Consider the following 13,896-nt stretch of genomic DNA (forward strand, 5'->3'; position numbering starts at 1 on the left):
CAAAATCGGACTAAAATTGACGATTTGGTGACCAAAACCAAGTTCGGTGATCGAAAAAGTTAAGCCTCATCGAGCGCGGATACTTTTTTGAAAATTGGTAAAAACGTGTCCAAAATGGTTCGCTGTGCCCGATTTTTTTATTCTATCCCCAACTATGGCTCAAGTGGAGCTTGCCCACAAAAAATGAGCAAAATCGGACTAAAATTGACGATTTGGTGACCAAAACCAAGTTCGGTGATCGAAAAAGTTAAGCCTCATCGAGCGCGGATACTTTTTTGAAAATTGGTAAAAACGTGTCCAAAATGGTTCGCTGTGCCCGATTTTTTTTATTCTATCCCCAACTATGGCTCAAGTGGAGCTTGCCCACAAAAAATGAGCAAAATCGGACTAAAATTGACGATTTGGTGACCAAAACCAAGTTCGGTGATCGAAAAAGTTAAGCCTCATCGAGCGCGGATACTTTTTTGAAAATTGGTAAAAACGTGTCCAAAATGGTTCGCTGTGCCCGATTTTTTTTATTCTATCCCCAACTATGGCTCAAGTGGAGCTTGCCCACAAAAAATGAGCAAAATCGGACTAAAATTGACGATTTGGTGACCAAAACCAAGTTCGGTGATCGAAAAAGTTAAGCCTCATCGAGCGCGGATACTTTTTTGAAAATTGGTAAAAACGTGTCCAAAATGGTTCGCTGTGCCCGATTTTTTTATTCTATCCCCAACTATGGCTCAAGTGGAGCTTGCCCACAAAAAATGAGCAAAATCGGACTAAAATTGACGATTTGGTGACCAAAACCAAGTTCGGTGATCGAAAAAGTTAAGCCTCATCGAGCGCGGATACTTTTTTGAAAATTGGTAAAAACGTGTCCAAAATGGTTCGCTGTGCCCGATTTTTTTATTCTATCCCCAACTATGGCTCAAGTGGAGCTTGCCCACAAAAAATGAGCAAAATCGGACTAAAATTGACGATTTGGTGACCAAAACCAAGTTCGGTGATCGAAAAAGTTAAGCCTCATCGAGCGCGGATACTTTTTTGAAAATTGGTAAAAACGTGTCCAAAATGGTTCGCTGTGCCCGATTTTTTTATTCTATCCCCAACTATGGCTCAAGTGGAGCTTGCCCACAAAAAATGAGCAAAATCGGACTAAAATTGACGATTTGGTGACCAAAACCAAGTTCGGTGATCGAAAAAGTTAAGCCTCATCGAGCGCGGATACTTTTTTGAAAATTGGTAAAAACGTGTCCAAAATGGTTCGCTGTGCCCGATTTTTTTATTCTATCCCCAACTATGGCTCAAGTGGAGCTTGCCCACAAAAAATGAGCAAAATCGGACTAAAATTGACGATTTGGTGACCAAAACCAAGTTCGGTGATCGAAAAAGTTAAGCCTCATCGAGCGCGGATACTTTTTTGAAAATTGGTAAAAACGTGTCCAAAATGGTTCGCTGTGCCCGATTTTTTTATTCTATCCCCAACTATGGCTCAAGTGGAGCTTGCCCACAAAAAATGAGCAAAATCGGACTAAAATTGACGATTTGGTGACCAAAACCAAGTTCGGTGATCGAAAAAGTTAAGCCTCATCGAGCGCGGATACTTTTTTGAAAATTGGTAAAAACGTGTCCAAAATGGTTCGCTGTGCCCGATTTTTTTATTCTATCCCCAACTATGGCTCAAGTGGAGCTTGCCCACAAAAAATGAGCAAAATCGGACTAAAATTGACGATTTGGTGACCAAAACCAAGTTCGGTGATCGAAAAAGTTAAGCCTCATCGAGCGCGGATACTTTTTTGAAAATTGGTAAAAACGTGTCCAAAATGGTTCGCTGTGCCCGATTTTTTTATTCTATCCCCAACTATGGCTCAAGTGGAGCTTGCCCACAAAAAATGAGCAAAATCGGACTAAAATTGACGATTTGGTGACCAAAACCAAGTTCGGTGATCGAAAAAGTTAAGCCTCATCGAGCGCGGATACTTTTTTGAAAATTGGTAAAAACGTGTCCAAAATGGTTCGCTGTGCCCGATTTTTTTATTCTATCCCCAACTATGGCTCAAGTGGAGCTTGCCCACAAAAAATGAGCAAAATCGGACTAAAATTGACGATTTGGTGACCAAAACCAAGTTCGGTGATCGAAAAAGTTAAGCCTCATCGAGCGCGGATACTTTTTTGAAAATTGGTAAAAACGTGTCCAAAATGGTTCGCTGTGCCCGATTTTTTTATTCTATCCCCAACTATGGCTCAAGTGGAGCTTGCCCACAAAAAATGAGCAAAATCGGACTAAAATTGACGATTTGGTGACCAAAACCAAGTTCGGTGATCGAAAAAGTTAAGCCTCATCGAGCGCGGATACTTTTTTGAAAATTGGTAAAAACGTGTCCAAAATGGTTCGCTGTGCCCGATTTTTTTATTCTATCCCCAACTATGGCTCAAGTGGAGCTTGCCCACAAAAAATGAGCAAAATCGGACTAAAATTGACGATTTGGTGACCAAAACCAAGTTCGGTGATCGAAAAAGTTAAGCCTCATCGAGCGCGGATACTTTTTTGAAAATTGGTAAAAACGTGTCCAAAATGGTTCGCTGTGCCCGATTTTTTTATTCTATCCCCAACTATGGCTCAAGTGGAGCTTGCCCACAAAAAATGAGCAAAATCGGACTAAAATTGACGATTTGGTGACCAAAACCAAGTTCGGTGATCGAAAAAGTTAAGCCTCATCGAGCGCGGATACTTTTTTGAAAATTGGTAAAAACGTGTCCAAAATGGTTCGCTGTGCCCGATTTTTTTATTCTATCCCCAACTATGGCTCAAGTGGAGCTTGCCCACAAAAAATGAGCAAAATCGGACTAAAATTGACGATTTGGTGACCAAAACCAAGTTCGGTGATCGAAAAAGTTAAGCCTCATCGAGCGCGGATACTTTTTTGAAAATTGGTAAAAACGTGTCCAAAATGGTTCGCTGTGCCCGATTTTTTTATTCTATCCCCAACTATGGCTCAAGTGGAGCTTGCCCACAAAAAATGAGCAAAATCGGACTAAAATTGACGATTTGGTGACCAAAACCAAGTTCGGTGATCGAAAAAGTTAAGCCTCATCGAGCGCGGATACTTTTTTGAAAATTGGTAAAAACGTGTCCAAAATGGTTCGCTGTGCCCGATTTTTTTATTCTATCCCCAACTATGGCTCAAGTGGAGCTTGCCCACAAAAAATGAGCAAAATCGGACTAAAATTGACGATTTGGTGACCAAAACCAAGTTCGGTGATCGAAAAAGTTAAGCCTCATCGAGCGCGGATACTTTTTTGAAAATTGGTAAAAACGTGTCCAAAATGGTTCGCTGTGCCCGATTTTTTTATTCTATCCCCAACTATGGCTCAAGTGGAGCTTGCCCACAAAAAATGAGCAAAATCGGACTAAAATTGACGATTTGGTGACCAAAACCAAGTTGGGTGATCGAAAAAGTTAAGCCTCATCGAGCGCGGATACTTTTTTGAAAATTGGTAAAAACGTGTCCAAAATGGTTCGCTGTGCCCGATTTTTTTATTCTATCCCCAACTATGGCTCAAGTGGAGCTTGCCCACAAAAAATGAGCAAAATCGGACTAAAATTGACGATTTGGTGACCAAAACCAAGTTCGGTGATCGAAAAAGTTAAGCCTCATCGAGCGCGGATACTTTTTTGAAAATTGGTAAAAACGTGTCCAAAATGGTTCGCTGTGCCCGATTTTTTTATTCTATCCCCAACTATGGCTCAAGTGGAGCTTGCCCACAAAAAATGAGCAAAATCGGACTAAAATTGACGATTTGGTGACCAAAACCAAGTTCGGTGATCGAAAAAGTTAAGCCTCATCGAGCGCGGATACTTTTTTGAAAATTGGTAAAAACGTGTCCAAAATGGTTCGCTGTGCCCGATTTTTTTATTCTATCCCCAACTATGGCTCAAGTGGAGCTTGCCCACAAAAAATGAGCAAAATCGGACTAAAATTGACGATTTGGTGACCAAAACAAAGTTCGGTGATCGAAAAAGTTAAGCCTCATCGAGCGCGGATACTTTTTGTAAATGACAATTTCAGCGATAACCATTGCTCCAAACACACCCCACATACTTGTATAGGCCATTCTAATTGTTCCCCCGCTTGTGCTTACTGTGTATTTGATATTTGGAACGCTCTCGGAAACATCAATACTAATTGCAAAGTTTCCCTTTATTAAACTAACTTTTAAGTTAGTGCAAATCGCTTAGTTCCATTCTTTAGGCTGCACTCCGCTAACGCAGAGTGCATTCAAATAAAACTTATCAAATAGAGTTGATACTTACCTATTTAATAAGTTTATCACAACAATTAGGCTAAAAGCAATTCAGCTATGATTTTCCCAAGTACCGGCCTAAACCCACTGAAGTCATGCTTCCGGTTCAATGTCCGGTTGAGCAGGTTCCTCGGACCCAATTCATCTCTCCTTTGTTTTGGGGCCGTTCCACTGTATTGTGGATGGTTGGAAGCAAAAAGTTTGTGCGTTGGTCATGATACACTGTATGGCTACGAATTGCATAAATTATAACACAACAGTGGCTAAATTTGCATGTATTAAGTGACTATTTTGCAAACCGCAAGGCGGCCAGTTAAAGTAATCCTATATATGAATATAAGACTACAATACAATGCTGTTGTATATAAATTCGCTCCCACTTACGCAAATGCCTACGACCATACCATGTTGAATGCACCGGTTCTCGTCCGATCACCGAAGTTAAGCAACATTGGGCCTGGTTAGTACTTGGATGGGTGACCGCTTGGGAACACCAGGTGTTGTAGGCTTTTTCTTTTGAGTATTAAAGCCTCACAGAATAATAATATTTGATATCTACACATTTTAGAGCCTCCAAAAGCCTCGGTGATCGAAAAAGTTAAGCCTCATCGAGCGCGGATACTTTTTTGAAAATCATTAAAAACGTGTCCAAAATGGTTCGCTGTGCCCAATTTTTTTATTCTATCCCCAACTATGGCTCAAGTGGAGCTTGCCCACAAAAAATGAGCAAAATCGGACTAAAATTGACGATTTGGTGACCAAAACCAAGTTCGGTGATCGAAAAAGTTAAGCCTCATCGAGCGCGGATACTTTTTTGAAAATTGGTAAAAACGTGTCCAAAATGGTTCGCTGTGCCCGATTTTTTCATTCTATCCCCAACTATGGCTCAAGTGGAGCTTGCCCACAAAAAATGAGCAAAATCGGACTAAAATTGACGATTTGGTGACCAAAACCAAGTTCGGTGATCGAAAAAGTTAAGCCTCATCGAGCGCGGATACTTTTTTGAAAATTGGTAAAAACGTGTCCAAAATGGTTCGCTGTGCCCGATTTTTTTATTCTATCCCCAACTATGGCTCAAGTGGAGCTTGCCCACAAAAAATGAGCAAAATCGGACTAAAATTGACGATTTGGTGACCAAAACCAAGTTCGGTGATCGAAAAAGTTAAGCCTCATCGAGCGCGGATACTTTTTTGAAAATTGGTAAAAACGTGTCCAAAATGGTTCGCTGTGCCCGATTTTTTTATTCTATCCCCAACTATGGCTCAAGTGGAGCTTGCCCACAAAAAATGAGCAAAATCGGACTAAAATTGACGATTTGGTGACCAAAACCAAGTTCGGTGATCGAAAAAGTTAAGCCTCATCGAGCGCGGATACTTTTTTGAAAATTGGTAAAAACGTGTCCAAAATGGTTCGCTGTGCCCGATTTTTTTATTCTATCCCCAACTATGGCTCAAGTGGAGCTTGCCCACAAAAAATGAGCAAAATCGGACTAAAATTGACGATTTGGTGACCAAAACCAAGTTCGGTGATCGAAAAAGTTAAGCCTCATCGAGCGCGGATACTTTTTTGAAAATTGGTAAAAACGTGTCCAAAATGGTTCGCTGTGCCCGATTTTTTTCATTCTATCCCCAACTATGGCTCAAGTGGAGCTTGCCCACAAAAAATGAGCAAAATCGGACTAAAATTGACGATTTGGTGACCAAAACCAAGTTCGGTGATCGAAAAAGTTAAGCCTCATCGAGCGCGGATACTTTTTTGAAAATTGGTAAAAACGTGTCCAAAATGGTTCGCTGTGCCCGATTTTTTTATTCTATCCCCAACTATGGCTCAAGTGGAGCTTGCCCACAAAAAATGAGCAAAATCGGACTAAAATTGACGATTTGGTGACCAAAACCAAGTTCGGTGATCGAAAAAGTTAAGCCTCATCGAGCGCGGATACTTTTTTGAAAATTGGTAAAAACGTGTCCAAAATGGTTCGCTGTGCCCGATTTTTTTATTCTATCCCCAACTATGGCTCAAGTGGAGCTTGCCCACAAAAAATGAGCAAAATCGGACTAAAATTGACGATTTGGTGACCAAAACCAAGTTCGGTGATCGAAAAAGTTAAGCCTCATCGAGCGCGGATACTTTTTTGAAAATTGGTAAAAACGTGTCCAAAATGGTTCGCTGTGCCCGATTTTTTTATTCTATCCCCAACTATGGCTCAAGTGGAGCTTGCCCACAAAAAATGAGCAAAATCGGACTAAAATTGACGATTTGGTGACCAAAACCAAGTTCGGTGATCGAAAAAGTTAAGCCTCATCGAGCGCGGATACTTTTTTGAAAATTGGTAAAAACGTGTCCAAAATGGTTCGCTGTGCCCGATTTTTTTATTCTATCCCCAACTATGGCTCAAGTGGAGCTTGCCCACAAAAAATGAGCAAAATCGGACTAAAATTGACGATTTGGTGACCAAAACCAAGTTCGGTGATCGAAAAAGTTAAGCCTCATCGAGCGCGGATACTTTTTTGAAAATTGGTAAAAACGTGTCCAAAATGGTTCGCTGTGCCCGATTTTTTTATTCTATCCCCAACTATGGCTCAAGTGGAGCTTGCCCACAAAAAATGAGCAAAATCGGACTAAAATTGACGATTTGGTGACCAAAACCAAGTTCGGTGATCGAAAAAGTTAAGCCTCATCGAGCGCGGATACTTTTTTGAAAATTGGTAAAAACGTGTCCAAAATGGTTCGCTGTGCCCGATTTTTTTATTCTATCCCCAACTATGGCTCAAGTGGAGCTTGCCCACAAAAAATGAGCAAAATCGGACTAAAATTGACGATTTGGTGACCAAAACCAAGTTCGGTGATCGAAAAAGTTAAGCCTCATCGAGCGCGGATACTTTTTTGAAAATTGGTAAAAACGTGTCCAAAATGGTTCGCTGTGCCCGATTTTTTTATTCTATCCCCAACTATGGCTCAAGTGGAGCTTGCCCACAAAAAATGAGCAAAATCGGACTAAAATTGACGATTTGGTGACCAAAACCAAGTTCGGTGATCGAAAAAGTTAAGCCTCATCGAGCGCGGATACTTTTTTGAAAATTGGTAAAAACGTGTCCAAAATGGTTCGCTGTGCCCGATTTTTTTATTCTATCCCCAACTATGGCTCAAGTGGAGCTTGCCCACAAAAAATGAGCAAAATCGGACTAAAATTGACGATTTGGTGACCAAAACCAAGTTCGGTGATCGAAAAAGTTAAGCCTCATCGAGCGCGGATACTTTTTTGAAAATTGGTAAAAACGTGTCCAAAATGGTTCGCTGTGCCCGATTTTTTTATTCTATCCCCAACTATGGCTCAAGTGGAGCTTGCCCACAAAAAATGAGCAAAATCGGACTAAAATTGACGATTTGGTGACCAAAACCAAGTTCGGTGATCGAAAAAGTTAAGCCTCATCGAGCGCGGATACTTTTTTGAAAATTGGTAAAAACGTGTCCAAAATGGTTCGCTGTGCCCGATTTTTTTATTCTATCCCCAACTATGGCTCAAGTGGAGCTTGCCCACAAAAAATGAGCAAAATCGGACTAAAATTGACGATTTGGTGACCAAAACCAAGTTCGGTGATCGAAAAAGTTAAGCCTCATCGAGCGCGGATACTTTTTTGAAAATTGGTAAAAACGTGTCCAAAATGGTTCGCTGTGCCCGATTTTTTTATTCTATCCCCAACTATGGCTCAAGTGGAGCTTGCCCACAAAAAATGAGCAAAATCGGACTAAAATTGACGATTTGGTGACCAAAACCAAGTTCGGTGATCGAAAAAGTTAAGCCTCATCGAGCGCGGATACTTTTTTGAAAATTGGTAAAAACGTGTCCAAAATGGTTCGCTGTGCCCGATTTTTTTATTCTATCCCCAACTATGGCTCAAGTGGAGCTTGCCCACAAAAAATGAGCAAAATCGGACTAAAATTGACGATTTGGTGACCAAAACCAAGTTCGGTGATCGAAAAAGTTAAGCCTCATCGAGCGCGGATACTTTTTTGAAAATTGGTAAAAACGTGTCCAAAATGGTTCGCTGTGCCCGATTTTTTTATTCTATCCCCAACTATGGCTCAAGTGGAGCTTGCCCACAAAAAATGAGCAAAATCGGACTAAAATTGACGATTTGGTGACCAAAACCAAGTTCGGTGATCGAAAAAGTTAAGCCTCATCGAGCGCGGATACTTTTTTGAAAATTGGTAAAAACGTGTCCAAAATGGTTCGCTGTGCCCGATTTTTTTATTCTATCCCCAACTATGGCTCAAGTGGAGCTTGCCCACAAAAAATGAGCAAAATCGGACTAAAATTGACGATTTGGTGACCAAAACCAAGTTCGGTGATCGAAAAAGTTAAGCCTCATCGAGCGCGGATACTTTTTTGAAAATTGGTAAAAACGTGTCCAAAATGGTTCGCTGTGCCCGATTTTTTTATTCTATCCCCAACTATGGCTCAAGTGGAGCTTGCCCACAAAAAATGAGCAAAATCGGACTAAAATTGACGATTTGGTGACCAAAACCAAGTTCGGTGATCGAAAAAGTTAAGCCTCATCGAGCGCGGATACTTTTTTGAAAATTGGTAAAAACGTGTCCAAAATGGTTCGCTGTGCCCGATTTTTTTATTCTATCCCCAACTATGGCTCAAGTGGAGCTTGCCCACAAAAAATGAGCAAAATCGGACTAAAATTGACGATTTGGTGACCAAAACCAAGTTCGGTGATCGAAAAAGTTAAGCCTCATCGAGCGCGGATACTTTTTTGAAAATTGGTAAAAACGTGTCCAAAATGGTTCGCTGTGCCCGATTTTTTTATTCTATCCCCAACTATGGCTCAAGTGGAGCTTGCCCACAAAAAATGAGCAAAATCGGACTAAAATTGACGATTTGGTGACCAAAACCAAGTTCGGTGATCGAAAAAGTTAAGCCTCATCGAGCGCGGATACTTTTTTGAAAATTGGTAAAAACGTGTCCAAAATGGTTCGCTGTGCCCGATTTTTTTATTCTATCCCCAACTATGGCTCAAGTGGAGCTTGCCCACAAAAAATGAGCAAAATCGGACTAAAATTGACGATTTGGTGACCAAAACCAAGTTCGGTGATCGAAAAAGTTAAGCCTCATCGAGCGCGGATACTTTTTTGAAAATTGGTAAAATCGTGTCCAAAATGGTTCGCTGTGCCCGATTTTTTTATTCTATCCCCAACTATGGCTCAAGTGGAGCTTGCCCACAAAAAATGAGCAAAATCGGACTAAAATTGACGATTTGGTGACCAAAACCAAGTTCGGTGATCGAAAAAGTTAAGCCTCATCGAGCGCGGATACTTTTTTGAAAATTGGTAAAAACGTGTCCAAAATGGTTCGCTGTGCCCGATTTTTTTATTCTATCCCCAACTATGGCTCAAGTGGAGCTTGCCCACAAAAAATGAGCAAAATCGGACTAAAATTGACGATTTGGTGACCAAAACCAAGTTCGGTGATCGAAAAAGTTAAGCCTCATCGAGCGCGGATACTTTTTTGAAAATTGGTAAAAACGTGTCCAAAATGGTTCGCTGTGCCCGATTTTTTTATTCTATCCCCAACTATGGCTCAAGTGGAGCTTGCCCACAAAAAATGAGCAAAATCGGACTAAAATTGACGATTTGGTGACCAAAACCAAGTTCGGTGATCGAAAAAGTTAAGCCTCATCGAGCGCGGATACTTTTTTGAAAATTGGTAAAAACGTGTCCAAAATGGTTCGCTGTGCCCGATTTTTTTATTCTATCCCCAACTATGGCTCAAGTGGAGCTTGCCCACAAAAAATGAGCAAAATCGGACTAAAATTGACGATTTGGTGACCAAAACCAAGTTCGGTGATCGAAAAAGTTAAGCCTCATCGAGCGCGGATACTTTTTTGAAAATTGGTAAAAACGTGTCCAAAATGGTTCGCTGTGCCCGATTTTTTTATTCTATCCCCAACTATGGCTCAAGTGGAGCTTGCCCACAAAAAATGAGCAAAATCGGACTAAAATTGACGATTTGGTGACCAAAACCAAGTTCGGTGATCGAAAAAGTTAAGCCTCATCGAGCGCGGATACTTTTTTGAAAATTGGTAAAAACGTGTCCAAAATGGTTCGCTGTGCCCGATTTTTTTATTCTATCCCCAACTATGGCTCAAGTGGAGCTTGCCCACAAAAAATGAGCAAAATCGGACTAAAATTGACGATTTGGTGACCAAAACCAAGTTCGGTGATCGAAAAAGTTAAGCCTCATCGAGCGCGGATACTTTTTTGAAAATTGGTAAAAACGTGTCCAAAATGGTTCGCTGTGCCCGATTTTTTTATTCTATCCCCAACTATGGCTCAAGTGGAGCTTGCCCACAAAAAATGAGCAAAATCGGACTAAAATTGACGATTTGGTGACCAAAACCAAGTTCGGTGATCGAAAAAGTTAAGCCTCATCGAGCGCGGATACTTTTTTGAAAATTGGTAAAAACGTGTCCAAAATGGTTCGCTGTGCCCGATTTTTTTATTCTATCCCCAACTATGGCTCAAGTGGAGCTTGCCCACAAAAAATGAGCAAAATCGGACTAAAATTGACGATTTGGTGACCAAAACCAAGTTCGGTGATCGAAAAAGTTAAGCCTCATCGAGCGCGGATACTTTTTTGAAAATTGGTAAAAACGTGTCCAAAATGGTTCGCTGTGCCCGATTTTTTTATTCTATCCCCAACTATGGCTCAAGTGGAGCTTGCCCACAAAAAATGAGCAAAATCGGACTAAAATTGACGATTTGGTGACCAAAACCAAGTTCGGTGATCGAAAAAGTTAAGCCTCATCGAGCGCGGATACTTTTTTGAAAATTGGTAAAAACGTGTCCAAAATGGTTCGCTGTGCCCGATTTTTTTATTCTATCCCCAACTATGGCTCAAGTGGAGCTTGCCCACAAAAAATGAGCAAAATCGGACTAAAATTGACGATTTGGTGACCAAAACCAAGTTCGGTGATCGAAAAAGTTAAGCCTCATCGAGCGCGGATACTTTTTTGAAAATTGGTAAAAACGTGTCCAAAATGGTTCGCTGTGCCCGATTTTTTTATTCTATCCCCAACTATGGCTCAAGTGGAGCTTGCCCACAAAAAATGAGCAAAATCGGACTAAAATTGACGATTTGGTGACCAAAACCAAGTTCGGTGATCGAAAAAGTTAAGCCTCATCGAGCGCGGATACTTTTTTGAAAATTGGTAAAAACGTGTCCAAAATGGTTCGCTGTGCCCGATTTTTTTATTCTATCCCCAACTATGGCTCAAGTGGAGCTTGCCCACAAAAAATGAGCAAAATCGGACTAAAATTGACGATTTGGTGACCAAAACCAAGTTCGGTGATCGAAAAAGTTAAGCCTCATCGAGCGCGGATACTTTTTTGAAAATTGGTAAAAACGTGTCCAAAATGGTTCGCTGTGCCCGATTTTTTTATTCTATCCCCAACTATGGCTCAAGTGGAGCTTGCCCACAAAAAATGAGCAAAATCGGACTAAAATTGACGATTTGGTGACCAAAACCAAGTTCGGTGATCGAAAAAGTTAAGCCTCATCGAGCGCGGATACTTTTTTGAAAATTGGTAAAAACGTGTCCAAAATGGTTCGCTGTGCCCGATTTTTTTATTCTATCCCCAACTATGGCTCAAGTGGAGCTTGCCCACAAAAAATGAGCAAAATCGGACTAAAATTGACGATTTGGTGACCAAAACCAAGTTCGGTGATCGAAAAAGTTAAGCCTCATCGAGCGCGGATACTTTTTTGAAAATTGGTAAAAACGTGTCCAAAATGGTTCGCTGTGCCCGATTTTTTTATTCTATCCCCAACTATGGCTCAAGTGGAGCTTGCCCACAAAAAATGAGCAAAATCGGACTAAAATTGACGATTTGGTGACCAAAACAAAGTTCGGTGATCGAAAAAGTTAAGCCTCATCGAGCGCGGATACTTTTTGTAAATGACAATTTCAGCGATAACCATTGCTCCAAACACACCCCACATACTTGTATAGGCCATTCTAATTGTTCCCCCGCTTGTGCTTACTGTGTATTTGATATTTGGAACGCTCTCGGAAACATCAATACTAATTGCAAAGTTTCCCTTTATTAAACTAACTTTTAAGTTAGTGCAAATCGCTGAGTTCCATTCTTTAGGCTGCACTCCGCTAACGCAGAGTGCATTCAAATAAAACTTATCAAATAGAGTTGATACTTACCTATTTAATAAGTTTATCACAACAATTAGGCTAAAAGCAATTCGCCACTGATTTTCCCAATTACCGACCTAAACCCACTGAAGTCATGCTTCCCGTTCAATGTCCGGTTGAACAGGTTCCTCGGACCCAATTCATCTCTCCCTTGTTTTGGGGCCGTTCCACTGTATTGTGGATGGTTGGAAGCAAAAAGTTTGTGCGTTGGTCATAATACACTGTATGGCTACGAATTGCATAAATTATATTACAACCGTGGCTAAAATTGCATGTATTAAGTGACTATTTTGCAAACCGCAAGGCGGCCAGTTAAAGTAATCCTATATATGAATATAAGACTACAATACAATACTGTTGTATATAAATTCGCTCCCGCTTACGCAAATGCCTACGACCATACCATGTTGAATGCACCGGTTCTCGTCCGATCACCGAAGTTAAGCAACATTGGGCCTGGTTAGTACTTGGATGGGTGACCGCTTGGGAACACCAGGTGTTGTAGGCTTTTTCTTTTGAGTATTCAAACCTCATAGAATACTTTTATTCGATATTTACACATTTTAGAGCCTCAAAAAGCCTCGGTGATCGAAAAAGTTAAGCCTCATCGAGCGGGGATACTTTTTTGGAAATCGGTAAAAACTTGTCCAAAATGATTCGCTGTGCCAGATTTTTTTGTTTTATCCCAAACTATGGCTCAAGTGGAGCATGCCCACAAAAAATGAGCCAATTTGGACTAAAATTGACGATTTGGTGACCAAAACAAAGTTCGGTGATCGAAAAAGTTAAGCCTCATCGAGCGCGGATACTTTTTTGGAAATCGGTAAAAACTTGTCCAAAATGATTCGCTGTGCCAGATTTTTTTGTTTTATCCCAAACTATGGCTCAAGTGGAGCATGCCCACAAAAAATGAGCCAATTTGGACTAAAATTGACGATTTGGTGGCCAAAACAAAGTTCGGTGATCGAAAAAGTTAAGCCTCATCGAGCGCGGATACTTTTTTGGAAATTGGTGAAAACTTGTCCAAAATGGTTCGCTGTGCCAGATTTTTTTGTTTTAGCCCCAACTATGGCTCAAGTAGAGCATGCCCACAAAAAATGAGCCATTTCGGACTAAAATTGACGATTTGGTGGCCAAAACAAAGTTCGGTGATCGAAAAAGTTAAGCCTCATCGAGCGCGGATACTTTTTTGGAAATTGGTGAAAACTTGTCCAAAATGGTTCGCTGTGCCAGATTTTTTTGTTTTAGCCCCAACTATGACTCAAGTGGAGCATGCCCACAAAAAATGAGCCAATTCGGACTAAAATTGACGATTTGGTGGCCAAAACAAAGTTTGGTGATCGAAAAAGTTAAGCCTCATCGAGCGCGGATACTTTTTTGGAAATTGGTGAAA

At 40.8% G+C, this 13,896-nt stretch overlaps 2 non-coding genes across 2 annotated transcripts; both read left to right on the forward strand.

Annotated features, from left to right (window-relative positions):
• The first annotated feature begins 4,680 nt into the window (after positions 1-4,680).
• LOC142347680 (5S ribosomal RNA) lies at positions 4,681-4,799 on the forward strand. Its single transcript, XR_012760661.1, has one exon. It is a non-coding gene; the product is annotated as a 5S ribosomal RNA (ribosomal RNA).
• An 8,093-nt stretch (positions 4,800-12,892) lies between these two features.
• LOC142347681 (5S ribosomal RNA) lies at positions 12,893-13,011 on the forward strand. The gene has a single exon (XR_012760662.1). It is a non-coding gene; the product is annotated as a 5S ribosomal RNA (ribosomal RNA).
• Positions 13,012-13,896: the final 885 nt, after the last annotated feature.

The sequence above is a fragment of the Convolutriloba macropyga genome, chromosome 9 (assembly GCF_964194025.1).
Source record: "Convolutriloba macropyga chromosome 9, txConMacr16.3, whole genome shotgun sequence".
NCBI lineage: Eukaryota > Metazoa > Xenacoelomorpha > Acoela > Convolutidae > Convolutriloba > Convolutriloba macropyga.